Source organism: Heliangelus exortis, chromosome 3 (genome assembly GCF_036169615.1).
Source record: "Heliangelus exortis chromosome 3, bHelExo1.hap1, whole genome shotgun sequence".
Taxonomy (NCBI): Eukaryota; Metazoa; Chordata; class Aves; order Apodiformes; family Trochilidae; genus Heliangelus; species Heliangelus exortis.
Window position 1 is genome coordinate 17,086,488 of NC_092424.1, and position 15,639 is coordinate 17,102,126.

A 15,639-nucleotide genomic window follows, 5' to 3' on the forward strand; every position below is an offset into this window, starting at 1 on the left:
TGTTTGAATGTTGGTGACAAGAATGACAGCCTAGAACTTCTTAGCAACATCTTTTTCTGCGTATTCATGCCCCTTTTGTAAAAATTATTAATAACCAATTACCTCAAAATATCTTAGATTTCTTAAGGAATTATTACAGATTTGCAAATCCTGATTTAATGTAAAATAAATTTTAATAATAAGGATTCACAAATGGAACATTAATTCAGGAAAATGTCATAATCGGTGCAGCCACTAGGGAGCGTATTGGCACTGTACATTCGCTCCCTGCAGAACGTAACTTGGAGCATTTCAACAACCTGGACTTCCCCAAAACATCACCACTACTCCGATCCTAAGCTATGTTTGCTCCTCTGTCTTCCAACACCACACTGCCAGGGTGATGCCCACGTTTCTATTAGTTTTCACCTGTCATAAAAAGTGACCATAGCTGGGATTGCTTACTGATAATTAATTTTCATTGTTTAAGGGATCTAAAGTGATCTGAAGTGATACTAAAGAAATTTGTTTTGTAATGTTGTCAGTAAAAATAACTGTGGTAACTAAAAGGCTTTCTAGTATAAGTAGCATTCTTGGCCTGACTTCTTGACTATCTCTATTGACCCATGAGAGGGTCCATGAGCTATCTACAGTGGTTCCAACCAACATTAAAGAATTTGAGAGAGTTTTATTTGGACCTGAAATCTCACAGGTTTTGCATTAGATGTCAGTAAGAGCTTCTGTCACTACTCTTGCAAGGAATAGGTCCAGTGTGGTCTGATGAGCCATATTTCCTTAAGATGAACCTTACTGAGTTTTCCTTCCTCTCTCCATTGTGGTCGTACTGCCTGACCATTGCACCATGAAGCAGCTGCATGATGTGCCAAGTTTTGAGTAAACAAATTACAGCAAGAAGCATTGCCTACTTTAGTCTGGATTAGTTATTATCACAGGGAATTTGTATTAAGCATTTAATCAGCACAGAACCTCTGTCCATGTTGAATGAGATCCATCCTAAGGGTAATTACCAATGTCTTACAAAAGTTTCTCTGAAGTCACATTTTTCTTCCCATTCTTCATGCTGAATTCTGAACAGCAGCCTAAATCTTAAGTGTTAGTAAGTAATTGTCACTGTTTTCTTCAGCCAAATAGCAGTTTTACACGTAGGTAGAGGGCAGTGTAAGATATGATTCAAAGTCTACTGCCAGGTACCACATGTTACAGGAACTCAATAATGCAGAGTACACAGTGTCAACTTCTGTCACTTGATCCAGCTGAGTGGCTGACAGCACTGAAGGCAGATGTCAGACTCAGAAATGGGTTGGGAAGATTTCATATGAGGCAAATCTAAGGGAAAAATGAATTATGGGGAGCTGTCAGTTGCTTCAAGAAATTTTAATAAGAACCCAAGTGCAACCTGTGCAAGTTTAGAGGAAAGTAAGGAAATTCAGCATCAGTCAGCTGATTCACAACCTTTTAATTGACTGCAAGCATAAGAGAGAGAGTTATCTGTAAAGTAAAATGAGGTCAGTTGCTTGAGAACTGAGCACAATGCTCCATTCACAAGGCGTAGGAGGGGATATCCAGTTAGTAAAGGCAAAATGCACAAGATGCAGCTATTGAAACTTACCAAAAGTAAAATAAATTTTACAGGTAAGCTTGTAGGAGAAAAAAGAAGGGGAATTTTGGACCACTATTCAAAGATGGGGGGGCACTAACAGCAGAGGAAGCTGGAGAATTTAATGTCATTTTTTTTTCCCCCTTTTTCATTACTCTACTAAAAAGGCCAACAGCAAGCAGACTGTGTAATTATTACTAGAAAAAAGTGGCAGGAGGTCAAGTCTTCTGGGATAATTGTATCCACAGGGTAATTCCATCATAACCTATCAAAATATATGTGTTCTGCAAGGAATTCTGTGGACCTTGGTCCTGTACGAAGTTTTATTTGATGCTTTCAGTGAAGGTATGGAGGATGGAATGTGAAGGGTGATTTTTAAGCTTGCACATGGAGCAAGGAAGGACTGCAGATGTTATAAATGCTAAAAAATCAGAATTTAAAATAATCTTTGGCATTTAGAGAAGTCATCATAATTGAATGCAATGTAACAGTGCAAAATACAATGCTTACACAGAAATACTCATCTGTACTTGCATAACTGTCTAGGTACCAGTTCACAAGAGAAAAATCCTGGGACTGTGGCAGAAGAAGATGGCAAAGCCCTCACACTGGATAAAGGGTCTGAAAGATTACCTGAAGAGTCCATGTGGGCTGATCCTCACTGTTAAAGATTCACTTGGAAGACTGTTTCCCATCTAGTGTACTGAACATCAAGAAAGATATGAACTATTTGGCAAGAGGCCAAAAGAGATCAGCAAAAATAGACAGAGATCCAGAAAACGTGAAGGAAGACTGCAAAAAATGTGGGGGATTTTTGCTTAAGAAGTAACAGCTGAGAAGAAGGAGGGCTAATAGTCTTCAACTAAAAAGCAGTTGCAAAGCATAAGGAAAGAATACGTCCTTGGTGGAAAGATCAGGAAAAATAAAACATAAAGAAGCATGAAACAAACAGCTTGGGAGATTTAGAGTGGACACTGTACAAAAATTTCATATCAATTATAAGATACTGTAGCCTCAGGGGGTGTGGTTGTAACTTGGTCTTGGGATAGAAAGGTGGAGTTAGTGACCTCTCCAGACCCACTCTGGTGAAAGCTTGTCTCTCAGTCTGTCACTGTCAGCATCATCTGCGTGGACTTGTGTCAGGAGGATAATTCCCTTACAGAAAGTTCCACAGCCAAGAGCCAAACACAGATCCTGTGCTCAGCTTCAGGTCTCAGAGAAGTCTTCTCCAAGATCCCAGGCCACTCTCCTCTCTCCCTGCTGTAAACTTTTCCTCTTCTCCTTACTGTCTCTGTAGACTCTTATGAACCAGCCATATTCCAGTTTTCCCTTGATTTGTCAAGGTGTCAGTTTTACACCTCTTTACCATCACAACCTATTTTCCTCTCTTGAAAAACCCTGAAAACTTGTTTGTCACCTCTGCCTTCAAGTCAGGTGGTTCCTCAGTCCCAGGAGATGATGGCTGTTCAGGCACTGCTGCCAAACTCAGTTCCCATGCTGTGCCACAGAGCAGCCTGCAACCAGCAGGGTCCTGTTCAGTCCTGCCAGGGTATGCTCACTGTCAACAGCATCTAAATGCAAAACTCGACGAAGTTGCTACTAAGCAAGTTCAAAATGTGATTGTCAAGAGCCAGAAGTGAGCACTTTGAACCAGAATGGGGGTAAAAAAGCTTATGTCTGACTCCAAGATAATGCTTTGCTTAGGAATCAAGTCCTATCTCCAGAGCACAGAGGTACAAAAGCTTCTTCAAAAAAACCCCAAAACTGTTAAGAATCTTTAAAGCAACTAAGTGAATTCCTAGCCTTATTTTCAGCAAAACATCCACTATTTTTGTTGACACTGAGAATTTAGTGTGAGGGGATCCACACTGAGTCAAAACAAAGGTCCATCTGGCCCAAGAACTTGCTTCAAGTACTGACCAAGAGCAGATGCTGATGGATTAATAATCAGAGGAAGCCTGGTGCCATTTGTAGGCCAGGGATTTGACTTTATCCACAACAAAACTGACTCAAGGCAGGAGCTCAGAAAGATCAAGGCTTAAATGTTAAAGCCTGGCAACAATATTTATTAAACCCAAGGCAGCACGGAAGAGAAGCAATATCCCCATGGTCAATGGTACATGCTGGGCAGGCTTTACTATGAATATTGCTACACTGTAAGTTGAGTACAAGCTAAAGGGGTGATGCAGTGGGTAAGTAGTGATCCCAGGAGACCCCATGAATGCAGCACTATAGAACAACTACACTGTTTCCAGATGTCACATTCTTCTTACTTAAAGTGAGAGACACCGAAAATTGTCTACAGAATTTGTTTGCCTCTGGTTTTGGTTGCACTTCAAGAACTATTTTTAAAAATGACCCAGTTATGAGAAAGCCCTAAGCACATATTTTGAAATAAGTTCTCTTTAAGAATAGAGCAATATGCCTGAGACTGACATACTGGCAGAAATCATGGGAGGTACAAAGTACCTCCCAGGAAAAAGCACCGGGATGAGTAGAATGAGATTTGAATGTGGTTACCTTTAGGAGAGGTCTCCATGGGATGTACTGAAGGGACATGGACTGCACAGAAATCTGTGCTGGTTGCAGTGGGAGTCAGGAAACACACAGGTGAGGGGTTTAGACAGCAGTACATGGAGACAGGACTTGTCAGAAAGAAGGAATACCTGTGTTTAGGATGTACACAGAGCTGCTTAGAAACCTTACATATGCCACCAGAAATGTATGAGCACATTGGCACTGTCTGGTTGAGTTAGGATCTTCAAAGAACACCTAACACATATACATACACACACTCAGGCAGCAATCACTTTCAGTAACCAAATAATTCTGTCACCAGACAGCCTAAAACTGTTCAAATGCACCATTTCTAGCCAAGACCAACAGATCTCAAATATTTTTTTAATCTCTAGGCAAATGAATTTTCAGGATATGACAAGCCAAAAAGTCTTCAGGAAACTTTCCAAGCAGATGATCTCATTTTTTTTTTATCCATCATCTCCCTTAAACACCTTGACCAGTTTCCTTCAACTCTTCCAAAAAATCTGTCCCAGAATAAGATTATGCCTGTAGAGTTGTAGGTGGATAGTGCTAATCTTGGCAAAGTGAGGAATAGGAATAAAATCCAAGTTTAGAATGGAAACTCTGGGACATCTGCAGTTCATGGAATACTGTTCATTGTGATCTATAGAATGCATGATCCTTCCAATATAGCAAAAATATAAAGTGCTTTTATTATCACCAAGGGAAAAGACCACTTCCTCTATATGAAGTCCTACCTATGAGACCTGGAAGCAAGTATTTTTGCTTCCTCTCACTAAATTCTTTATAGGATCCAGATTCATTTCTTAAGGTCTTGCTTGAGGATTTGTACAGAGTATTACACCATCTTGGCAGTGCAAAACAATCACAATTTCTGACTGCAAATGTGTCTCTACCACAGACCTTATTAAAATTGCAGCAAGGCATTGACATACCCAACTGACTTTAAATTATCCAGCTAAGATACTGCTGACACCATGGCAATGCCAGTACAGGACAGAGCAAAACTGCAAAATCCACTGGAAAAGCAAAGGACAGTAAATGGTCAAATATTTTTTGCAGATGAGGCTGAATAGAGTCTTCCTGCCATAATGTAAGTATTTGGACCCAGGATATCTAGTTTAGTGGGAAATGGGTTTGTCAGAGCTCTGAATCATCTGAAGGTTCAGTAGTGAAATTAAAATATTCTGTGTGGTTATTAAGTCTGCCTCTAGATAATTCCTAGCCAATAGCCCCCACGATTCACACTGATACCCAGTCTGGAAAAAATGTAGCACACACCATTTTTACTGAGATCTGGAAATTTTCTGGGTTGTGCAACGCTTAAGGAAAAACTCCTCTAGGGACCCTTTCACAAGACCTCAGATTCCTGTGGCAGTTAGAGGTCCTTTCTAGGGGGTTGTAAAAAAGAAAGGGAGAGGGTTATATAGGCTGCAAATCAGAGAGAACATTTCCACCCAATATGCAATCCAGCTGTCAGCTGTGGATACTGTTCCCAGAAACAGCATATCATCCCCAAACTTACCTTAGGTCCAATAAATCCCCTCCCACTCCTGACTGCACCCATACCCCTTATATCTGGTCATCAAATGGCCTCCCAACACAATCACCTCACCTGGGCACAACTCAGTTTAGTTTGAAAGCTCTCCCTGTTGACCTCTCCAATGTTGTTTGGAAATGCAGAGAAAAACGATTCAGAGGACCAAATTTAAGTCCTTCTAAAAGCTGCCAAAATAACTCATCTCCAGGAACCAGCAACTTCAGCCTGGTGTTCAGACCAGCAAGGAGATCTGAAACACTGGCTCTGTCCTGTAAGGCAGGGGTTGCTGGTCATAAATGCATCTGCATAGCAGTGGAAAAGGTAAAAGATGAGGAAGTGAGAGCTGTAAAGCCAACATACATAGCCAAACCCTAGATGTATTCAAACCTAAGCCACTAGATGACATCTTGACAAACTGATCTCCCTGTTAGCACAATCTCAGTCTGCTTTAAAAAGCTTATGTCAACAATATGGACTTCAATATAGCACGAAGTATGTCAGTGGACCAAAGTGCAGCCTCAAAAGACACTGGTAATTTTGGAAAAAGTTAAAACAGTGCCTACCAATTGAGAGCTTGGATGTGGAAGTTCTTGCAATCTGGCTGTTTAGCTGCATCTCCAACTTCAGCCTGAGCATTTGAGCCAGTCATGGGGGACCATGTAACTCCAGATGTTTTTCCTGCTCTCTCAAGAAAGGAGAAACATACAGTTACCCTGAAAATCTGTGTTCAAGTGACTTTTCAGTGATAAATGAACTTAGAAATGCCCTGACTATTCGTCTAGGCCCTTTCACATTAAAAACTATGGTTTCTGGTGACATATGGCATGGAAATTTTCAGGTCAAGCAGCTGAAAATTATAAACAATCAGAAACAAGGCCTTCTAATGGAGACTGTTATACAGCATTAGCTATTGGGCCACTGTCATCTTCACAGCCAGAAAATGATTTAATCTGTCAGTTATGTGAGCGTTAGGAGTGATGAATAAGTCTTTGTATTCATTCACAGCAAGTACGTACCCAGAATGATATATGATGGGGGGGTTTGTTGTCTAATGGTCCACTGGACCTCTGAAGAGCTGGGACTTTGCACAACATTGCTATCTGAAGCAATGCCACAAAAGATACCTCAGACAGAGGGATTCCCATGGAGATGACCAGTGTCATTACTCCCAAGCTTAACTTGTTCATTGTTACCTATGCAACTTAAAAGCCTCGTGTCAATGAAGTTGCTCAGTTTTTCCCCCAGTTTTAGCCATCCCTGATGGTCACACTTGTAATCAGGCTGTCACAGGGGCACAAATGCAGCTTGTCCGTGGCTGCCAGCAGAAGGCAGTGCAGTCACAGTGCTGCTCTGCAGAGCCACACCACTGAGACTTGCCAGGGCCATGCTAGCAGCTCAGAGATTCTGGGTGACCACACTCCCAGAGGTGCTCAGCTGTGTGGGCAGCACAGGGAGCAGAACAGGGGCACAGGGCTGCCCAAACCAAGTCACTCTTTTGGAGAATGATTTCTCCATGCTTTATCAGTGAGTGCAGTTTTCTGAGTCCTTTTGTTGCTGTGGCAGCTGGAGCTCAAAAACACCAGAACAGGGCAAGCAACTCAATTTTTTTACCTGGTATAACTGAGAGCAGAGTATAATTTATTCTATGTTCAAAAAAAAAAAAAAAAGCCTTTAAATAAAACAGATTACAGGTCTGCCAAGCTCTGGTGGATGTAATGATCCACTCTTCCCCAGTCTGGGCTGCAAGGCTGGATATAATCCCCTGGGGAACCGAGATACAGGGGGACAAGAGTGAGGTTTGACATCTGGTCAAGACCATGTATTGCCTTGGCTTTTTTAATCCTTGGGCAACTAGTTCTAGGCCAAACTTCTTCATTGCCATAGATAAAAATGCAAACGCACACCAAGTCAAGCAAAAGGAACCAATAGTAGAGATTCCAAGGATATTTCCAAATACCAGCCAAAAACTCTCTGAAAAGTCTCAATTTGAGATAGATTACTACATGCTACCCTACAGCCTTTTGACCTCATCTGATTTGTAACTGGAATGAAAAACTGGAGTTTATCACTGACCACACTTCACTGATCCCATTTCATTTTGGCACAGATGATTTCACAAAGATGATTTACATGGTTCAGATGAATATGGCCTTTTTGTTTTTTTCTCTTATTCCTGTGAACAGTTATTTCTTATCACTTAATCCCACTGTGGACAATCTGCTCAGACTTTGTTAGCTCAGTCAGACCCTAAACAATGTGAGTGATGTTTCTCCTCTCTCTTTTAGCTTCCTGAGATGCCCTTAAACATGCCTACTTTTGACTCTTAAGAATGAGCTGATCCTAGAAAGAGACACAGAACAGAAGAGGTCTGCGTGGGTTACTGGGGATGGTCATTTAGGATTTGGAAGGGATAGGGCATCGCTGGCTCCACCAGACCTGTGCTGAAGAATTGAGATACTACATCCACAGCATGAAGGCTGGACTCCTCGCTGTGATGCTGGAGTGTCCTGCTCCAGCAGACTGTGATGCTACCAGTGGGACACAACCAGAGAAAGTAGGGGAAACTTTCCCTCTCCCATGTCCCTAAAGGTCACACCTAGGTTTCTGGAGAGCACCTTTCCTCATCTTCAGTGAGCAGCTGGACAAAGGGCCCCATCAATCTCTATCATATCCTGAAAGGTTTGAATGGTCTTCCACCATTAGTAGAAAGCAAAACATTCCTTGAGGTGCAGGACTGTCAGATCTGGCTCCTAACTTTTATCTTATCTGGCCACTGCAAAAGAAACTGTTGGAGTGCTGGAAAGCCATGAACTTTAAGTGGGCACTTAAATCTGTCCCACTAATGCAACAACAGGAACAAAGTGCTTAGAGCTCAGTGTGTGCTTAAGTGCTTCACTGAAAGGCTTAAATCTTGAGCAGTGACAGTGTCAGAAGATAAGAGTTATGGGGAGGAGGAATGTTCACCTATAGCTGTTACATCTGAAGGCACAGGAAGGGGTCTACTGTCCCACATGAGTGAAGCCAGCTGCATATGGGAACCATCAGACTAGAGGTGAAGTTAGACTGGAACTCTACACAGGGGTAGTTTGCATTTGCCATGTAAACATTGCAGAGAAAGACCATGCAGTACCATACCTGTAAAGATGGGAGTCACCTCAGGCAGTTAATAGGTTCACTGAACAACCACCAACCTGGATAATTAGAGAGAAGGTACCAACTTCCCAGTGTGTTCCCTCCTTTTGATAGATGGCTCCAAAAAATCATGCATGATTTTCATAAGGCGAGATAATAAGCTGTCAGTCACAGGAAGCCTAGAATGAACCACATGGAAAATCATTCTGGTCTGAAAATAGGAAACATGTCAAACTGCAAAAACTGTTTCTTTCTTTAAAAATAAAATAAGGGAGTTATTTGAACAAGGAAGCTTTGGCTTACAAATAATATTTTAGCTATCAACAAAATGAAAGTATCTATTTGTGTGTTTCCTGAGTGACTTGATAGGAAACACACTGGAATTAATTCCTGATATAAATTTTTCCAGTGCCATGCCTTGCTTTCCAGGCTGCATGACTTAATCCTCAGCTTCTCTTCTCCCCTTTAGACATCTAATTAGAGAAAACATAGAGCAGAAAGGGAGGTTGCAAGACAGTGAGGTGGGAGGAAACCATAGAGGAACAATATACAATACTCCTGTGTGTTATATCCCATGTATCATACACATATTTTTATTCAATAAGTATATTTGCTTACATATTTGCTTACATGACAGTGAAGATATGGATGGTCATTGAGTCCTGTGAGCACATGGAACATCTGGAACAGAAAACACAATAGAAAACTCATGTAACCCTCTAGTAATGGGGAAGAAGAGTCTTTTTCATGGCCAAGAGCCTCAGCGAAGAAAGGACCAACTTGACCTATCATCCTTCTCTGCTTCACTCTCATCCCACTCTGGGACTACTCATAACAGTGTCTCCCAAAAGGGAATCTCATCCCATTATGTGCCTTGAGGAGGACCAGACACCTGAGTTTACTTGGGTGGAACACTCTGCATGAGGTCTTCTTACTGTTGGTTTTGTGGTTTTCTTTTTTCAGCAGAGAGAGTAAAAAAAAATTGTCAGCAAGTGACAGTCTGGGTTTCTGGGCTTTAGTGGGTTTTATCTTTTTCCCCTTGGCAATTTGTGCCAACTGTTACTTCATGCATATGAAACACACAACTTCCAGCCTTTCCTCACTGGTGTGAAGTAAGAGTTTGGCACGTGTTGAAAACAAGCAGAAATTAACTTGCTCTCTCCCATCTTTACTGTCAATACCCTCCAGTAATTATTTGAAGAATTAAACACATAGTCATCTTGCTGTCACCTTAATTCTCCACATTAAAAAGGAATTATATAACAAATTAGCCTGATTTAGTCTATCTTCCAGGGATTTACTCAGTGGTTCACTCTTCTTTATTAAATTAGCAGTCAAAGAAGCTTTTGGCTTTCAAACATGTTATGAAATCCTTCCCAAGGAAGGGAAGTTGAGACCACCAGTGCTAGGAATTGCTGAAGTGCTTACTACTCTGGAACCACTTTCTTGGTATTTGCATAGTCTGGACCCCATCTGACCCACCATGAAGTGAAAACATGGGTCGACACCTGTAACCTGATCTTCTGACACTGGCTTTCCAGTTTAGAAAAGCAGATCCCCCAATTCACTGAAGTAATAGAGTCTTCAGACTCCTTCCTGTGATCATTTACATACAATGCAGGGTTCAGATCTGGGGTGTGTGACAATGGATTCTCTGCTGGTGCTCTCTCTGGTGAAGGCTTAGTTGGAAGCAGAGTTGCAAAGCACAGATAAATGCTTCTCCACCACTTGTGCCAGAACATCTCCATCACCTTCTTTGCTGAGGATGTCTGATGACCAGAAGGATAAGCTGCAAAAACACAGAGCATCTTACTCCTCCTCAGCTGACTGTACATTGGAGAACTAATGCTTCTTTCACACAGAATTACAGAGAATAAGGTCTGCTGATTTCTAGTCATCTGAAGGCCTGATGCAATACCCACTAAAGCCCCAGGCTGTTTTTCTTCTGCCTTTATAGGCTTTGGATCATTGCCTTACTCAAGACACTAAACCTTTGAGTACTTCAAGCTTTAGCGTGAACCCCCCCCACAGTTTCTGCACTTTTCTCTCAATAATGAGTCTAGACCACCACCAGAATGCTAGGTTTGATGGCAAACAAATCTGTAAATCAGGACAGAAACAATTATAAACTCCTGCTTTTCCCCTTTCCTTCCTTCAGCTTCTCCCTTGATGTTATAAATCCAACTGCTCCAGAAAGGCCCTTCTTATACCCATGGGAATTGTGACTCCATGTTTTACCGTGCAAGAATGAGACAAATGTATTAACATGGCCAACAGGTAACTTCCATCGGGACTTACAAATTTTAGATATGACTGTTTGATTTTAAGCAATAATTCCCAGGTTTCTTACAAATAAACCTTCTTATCTATTTTCAAGAAAAATGCCTTATGAAAATAGAAAAAAAAAAAAATCTGGATTTCCAAGACTATAGAGGGTAAGTCTGACCTCCTGTAGACATATTCTCACTAGTTTATATTGGATACCTTTGCAGATGATTCTGAATTGTTTGTGAAGGATTTTAGCCTGAAATGTGGGGTAAATGAGCTCACCCATGCTCATCCACTACTTTTAAAGCACAGACAGGCAAAAGGTGTTTGTCCTCACCATTGCTTGCAAAGCTTGCACAGAAGTCCTGAAGGACCAACTGCTGATGACAGCTCTGACCCACCATCAGGGGGTTCCTATTGCAGACATACATGTACCTCACACAGAAGCTTTTGGTCATTGCTGCTGGAGGCTACAGGCAACCCAAAGGTGGAAGCAGTACCTGGGATCTGCTAATGGTCCATTCAGTAGACAAAACAGAATATGAATTACTTGTTTCCAGAATTACTGATATTTACAGCTATTGTGACAAATAAATGATCTGGTTAAATCTGGCTTATACTACTGCAAACAGTTCTTGACTGGTAAGGCTTGGCTGTTACCAGAGTGGGTCTAAAATAACCATTCCTCTTAGTTTTGATTTCTGTCATTCTCTGCTGTATAATTTCTTTTGCCCATGCAGTTACCTCTTGACCTGTTAACCAACATTGCTTTGAGAAAGCTCACTTAAGGAAAACACAATATAAAGCCACATTTTGTCCCAGTACCCTCATGCTCTGTCTACTAGAGTTGTAAAAGACTGAATGGTATCTATCCAGCTGTACAAATTATCAGTAATGTTCAACTGATAATAAAGCTTCCCTTTAAAAGGTCTTTGTGAAGGGTGATTTATTTATTAATTTTTTAATGAAAACCTGATTCTGTCAGATGTTTTGTTTTATTTGTAGCAGCCTCTGACTTAGGAACAGCTAAGCATTCTCATAGGAGGAACACCTTGTACCATGCCTCAGTATTCATCAAAGCAATTAAATGCACCCAGAGAGGAATTGCTTGGTCCTAAAACTGCATACAACTATTGAACAATTAAGTAATATTTCATCTGAAGCTCCTCACAGTAAGGAAAAACTATATGCACACATGCAATCTGAGATGGAAACTCCATGTACTTGCCTAAGGAGTGATGACTTACAGGAGATAAGCTGGATAAATAAAACTAAAAAAACAGCCCTCAAGTGACAAGACACAAGGGTAGCAACAGTGGGGATCTTCACAGCCAGAGATGAAAAAAATTGCAGTAATTGTCCATTAATAACAACCATGCTATTATATGCAGTGTTAAAATATCCTCTTTCAAAACTTCACCCATCAAAAACTAAAAGCTTCTACCCACTCAGAGTGAATATATAAAATAAAGAGAATGCCTTACAGAAATGGACAGGTTAAAGAACCTATTTCTGTAGAAAGGATTTCTACACATACAAAAGTAGTCAGTTAATATTTTGATAGTATAATTTGTTTCCTCATTTTACAGTTTTGGCTGACTTAAACATCTCCAATTCTGTAATTTTATAAGATCTATATGTAATAAGATCTATATGTAACACATCCCATTGGTGATGTGAACTACCTGCTCCTCCAAACCAATACACACAGCTTTAGTTCAAAGTGTAGCAGCTGCTACTTTTCCATCTAGTGCTTTTGCTTTATTCCCACTGTCAGGCAGTATTGTAATAGTGTAATGTACTATCAAAATATTACTTTTAAATGTCTCCTGTTCTATGAATTGTGCTAATCCTGTAAAAGTGCAACCCTGTTAGAATCCTGGTAACTCAACAGGAGTCAAAACAATCAGACACCAGCAGTTTCTGTAGAATATTTGTGACTTTCCTTTTAAGTCCATCAGCATGGACAGGGTGGAATTACATTGGCAAAGCCACACACTCATAAAAGAAAAGTTGCATCCCCCCTGGTGTAGCTACATGGGATTCATGACACCACAAACAACTTGTGACCTCTCTGAGCAGTGATCACTCCCTCAGCCATGGCATTCTGCAAACTGGAAAAATAAACAAAGAAAACTTAACCGGTTTTATACAAAATAAGAGACAAACCAACCAAAAATATTTCAAAGGAAAGCCTGAGACAAGAATCTATGCATTTGCATATCTGCCTCAGAGAAATTTCCCACTCCACTTCAAAAAAGGAAACCAAGCAAATCATGCACTAATTAGACTTGAGTGTCTTTTCTGCAATGCTTTGCTTTTAAAAAAGAGAGGAGTTAGAGATAAAAAAAAAAGAAGAGGAAAATCACTTTCTAAAATGTTGAGGGACACATTTCTCAGTTAAGAATGTATTCAGAGGGGTTCAGTGGAAGTTCCTCACATCAATCCCCTTGGCAGCTAGCAGAACTTACGTTGCAGGGCTTCTGGGTTTGCATCTACAGGATTGTTACAAAACACCAGAGCAATGTTTGGTGTAAGAATAGAAAAAGAACTCTAGAATACATAGGTGTGAAACTAAAGAGAATGACAAGCAAGTTTTAAGAGTAATATATCATGAAGTGTCAGAGGCAGAGAATAAAAAGGAAGTAGTAAACCCCTTCAAATCCATAATGTGCTAAAAGATTCAGTCAGAAATGTCTCCTTTAAAGCAAAATACTCCTATTGTCTCACTTCACTGATAACGCCATTTCCACAGGGTCTGTAATCTAATCTGGCAGATGTAATTTACAGAAGCTTATAAAATTTATTTACTCTTACAGCACATGAACAATTATGTACTATGGATTTTACATGAGTGTTTTATTTTTCCACAGAAGTCAATAAAGTCGTGCCAGCAAGAAACTTGGCTCTACATTCACATAAAATATTTTATCCCAAAGAACAATGGAAACTAATCACACTGCATCCCTTCATATTGTTAAAAACTGTAATTAATCTGCTCAGACTGAAAAGCCATACTAGGTTTTGACTGAAAGGCATGTCATTAAGTTTCTGAGTTGCTTACATGTAACGCAACATGACAGGAATTTGTTTGGAGAGAAGATAAAATGAGGTATTTGAAATTAACTCTTTGGAATCCTGTCTGTGGCTGCTTGCAGTCTGCAGTGGATTGGCAGGACAGATGACACGGATTCATGAAAGATTTGTAGGAGGATTTCTCATTTTGAGTTGGTCTTTAAAGAACGTTTGGTGAAAACTCACTATACCTTCATGTGTTCTAGTCTAGGGGATGAGGAAGTCTGCATTAATAACCTTGGTTTATAGCAAGAGTAAATAATACATCTAAAAGTGGAAATATGTGAATTCTAGTAAGCAGGACAGGTAAAAAGTAACATGGTTCATACCTTGTATGTGAAGCATAGCAGGCACCTCCCCCAGATCTTCTACCGTGGGATGCTGAGAGATGATGTAGCCCTGCAGAATGGCTGGGCAAAAAGCAGGAACTGGGCACCACAGGGTCTGATGTGTGATCACAGGGCACTCTGCAGATAGACAGGGAGAGGAAGATTTGCTTTAGGTAAATACAGAAGACGTGTCCATGTGCCCATGCAGAGACTAGTTAGTGTTACCTCTGATGTGGAGAGTCAAGGTGAGTATAGGACACAGGCTTTGTGCTGAGGCCTGGGCTGAGACAGATACATCCTACTTAGGAAAGTTCCTTTAGTTGTGCTATTTATGTGGGTTTTTTAACCCTTAGCCTAAATAGTTAGTTAGAAAGCAAGGCAGGAAGGAAATCTCTCTTCAAAAGCCGTGAATAATTAGATTGAAAACAAGAATCATTGAAGTTCATAAAACAGCAAGCAATTAAAAAGATAGAATCATAGAACCCTAGAATAGCTAGGGTTGGAAGGAACCTTAAGAACCACCTAGTTCCAACCCCTCTGCATGAGCAGAGGCACCTTCCACCAGACCAGGTTGCTCAAGGCCCCATCCAACCTGGCCTTGAAGACTTGCAAGGAGGGTGCAGCCACAACTTCCCTGGGCAACCTGTTCCAGCATCTCACCACCCTCACAAGAAATAATTTTTTTCCTAATATCTAACCCAAATCTCCCCTCTTCAAGTTTGAAACCATTTCCCCTTGTCCTCTCACTACACACCCCTTTAAAAAGCCCAACCCCAGTTTTCTTGTAGGCCCCTTCAGATATTGGAACTTTTCTGTAAGGTCACATCAGAGACTCCTTTAGGCTGAACAACCCCAATTTCCTCAGCCTGGCTTCACAGGGGAGGTGTTCCAGCCCTCTGATCATCTTTGTGGCTCTACTCTGGACACATTCAAGGAGCTCCATGTCCTCCTTATGTTGGGGACTCCAGAACTGGACACAGCACTCCAGATGGGGTCTCACAAGAGCAGAGCAGAGGGGGAGAATCACCTCCCTTGATCAACTGTTTGTGCTTCTTTTGATGCAGCCCAGGACCTGGTGAGCTTTCTGGGCTACAAGCCCACACTGATGGCTCATGTTAAGCTTCTGGTCCACTACCACTCCCAAGTCTTTCTGCTCA